The sequence below is a fragment of the Solanum stenotomum genome, chromosome 2 (assembly GCF_019186545.1).
Source record: "Solanum stenotomum isolate F172 chromosome 2, ASM1918654v1, whole genome shotgun sequence".
Taxonomy (NCBI): Eukaryota; Viridiplantae; Streptophyta; class Magnoliopsida; order Solanales; family Solanaceae; genus Solanum; species Solanum stenotomum.
The window spans coordinates 16,708,940-16,711,713 of record NC_064283.1 but is presented as its reverse complement, the minus strand read 5'-3'; positions in this window follow the sequence as shown (position 1 = coordinate 16,711,713).

The following is a 2,774-nucleotide window of genomic DNA, read 5'->3' as shown; positions in this document are numbered from 1 at the left end:
AACAGTCACTTGATGAGAGAGATATGTGAACAATTCAAGATTATTCACCGAAACTCAACCGCTTATCGTCCCCAAATGAATAGAGTTGTAGAAGCCGCCAACAAGAACATAAAGAAGATCCTAAGGAAGATGATTGACAATCACAGAGGTTGGCACGAGATGTTACCATATGCTTTGTCGGGTTACAGAACGACCGCCAAAACATCAGTCAGAGCTACTCCATACTTATTGGTATATGGAACAGAAGCAGTTATACCTGTCGAAGTCAAAATAACTTCATTGAGAATCATCCAAGAAGCTGAATTGAGTTATGCTGATTGGGTTCGCAAGCGGATTGATCAGTTAACGTTGATTGATGAGAAAAGAATGGTAGCGGTTTGTCATGGTCAACTTTATCGACAGAGAATGATTCGTGCTTACCACAAGAAAGTAAAAGCCATGATATTTGAAATCGGCCAGTTGGTCCTTAAACGCATTTTCCCTCATCAAGATGAATACAAAGGGAAATTTGCACCAAATTGGCAAAGACCCTACATGGTTCGCAAAGTGTTGTCTGGAGGTGCCTTGGTACTGTAGTAGATGGATGGCACCGAATGGCCAAAACCGATCAACTCAGATGTAGTCAAGAGATACTATGTGTGAAGTTTCAGTTTATATTTCTGTCATTTCCTTGTAATCGTTCTATTCGCTTGTAAGCGCTTTGTCTGCATTTTCATCCCTTTTGTTACGAACTACATCTGACCTAAATTCTCAAGAATGAGATACGTAGGCGGCCTATGTCGGCCTCGGTCACCCCTTTATCCCTCTTAATATTTCCTTTTGTACTTGAACTACGTTCGACCAGAATTCTCAAGAATGAGATACGTAGGCGGCCTCGGTCGATTTCTTTGTAAATTTCCTATTTTTGTTAATCCTTGAGGGGGGACTATGTTTGACTTGATTCTTGTCTTAACGGGATACGTAGGCGCCACAACGGCTCGGTCATATCTCTCATAAGATGTCTATTTTTCTTTTCGATAGAAATTGGGATGGAATTTTTAAAAGGGACTCAAAAATTCTCAAGAAGAAGATCTCTCCAACAAAATCAAGACTAAAGTTACATTGAGATTTGCAACTGGGACAAAATTTTTTGAGAGGATCTCAAAAATTTCGTGATTTGCTCACCAGCGGTTAAAGATAAGCCAAGACAGTTAACTGGTACAGAAATTTTGATGATGGCCTCATAATTTCAACAGGGTTTATCGGCAGTTTAGAGCAACTTTGAATACTTCCCAACAAGTAATCAGATAGATCTCGAAACATCAACTCCAAATGGCGTTCATCAAGCTTAACGTGACATGACACTTGGCAGTGAACTTTTCCAAACATTACTTTGGAAAATCTATTTTTCTTAAAAACTTTTCCCTCATGTTTAAATTATTTGCATAAAAATGTTTTGTCTTATCTATCAAGAAGCGGTAGATCGGAGAAATCAACCGGAGATAGCAAGACAAGGAGTGGACAACCGAAGAGATCGACACATATTAGTTCATTTTTTAAACTTACAATTTTTCTGTGGATGCAGGTCTATAGGTTCACCTCAAAATTAGCATATTCCACCAGTCAATGAATATGGAGAAGTCAAAGGGCGAAAACCCCCAAAATTGACAATTTTCCTGTGAATGCAGGAAATATGTTATGTTGCTTATATCAAAGACTTGGAAAGATGAATAACATTATTTCATTTAATTCCCAATAAGGCGAAGTCCATAATGAACGTACAATTGTGTTTTAAGATGGAACAAAGGAACATCCCGAGGAAAGACATTTTACTGTTTCACATCAATTAGAGATACCTGGAGGACGTTATCTGCATCATATTATTAGACATGATAATATTACTACCTGGAGAGTCATTTATATCGTATTGTCGAATAAGACGATACCACTACCCGGAGAGTCATTTATATCGTATTGTCAAATGAGATGATACCACTACTCCGATGGTCACTTTTATTTATATCGTCGATTGCGAAGATACCGCCACCTAGAAGATCACCTATGTTGCTTAGTGGAGCATTATCTTCTTTCGGTACCGAGGAGGCATCAAGAGAGAAGATTCATGCATTGCAAGAAGAGATCCATGCATTGCAAGAGAAGATTCATACATCGCGGAAAAAGAATCATGCATCGCGAGAGAAGATTCTCGCATCGCGGGAAAAGATTCATGCATCGCAGGAAAGAAAGGTCATGCATAGCAAGAAAAAAGAGTCATGGATAGCAAGAGAAAAGAGTCATGCATCGCGGGAAAGAGATTCATGCGTTGCAAGAGAAGATTCATGCATCGCAGGAAAAGATTCATGCATCGCGGGAAAGATTCATAAATAGCAAGAGCAGAAAATTAATACATAACAAGAGAAAGAGAGTCATGCATCGCAGAAGGAAGAAGCCATGTATCGCAAGAGAAATATTCATGTATAGCAAGAGAAAGAGTCATGCATTGCAAAAGAAAAGAGTCATGCATCGCAAGATAAAGGAAATCATACATCGCAAGAGAATGAATTATGCATCGCAGAGAAAGATTTACCAATCACAAAAGATCAACATAGACTGCATCATTTTTCTTTGCAAAAACGACATCAAGAGAGTTGTCAACATCTGTCTATTTTATTACTTTGACATCAAAGGAAGAGTACATTGAAGATTATATTGCAAATATGAAACACATGCTTTATTTTCTTTACGTCAAACCCTGATGGAGTTGACGTCAAATGTTCAAGGAGAGCAATTAAGTG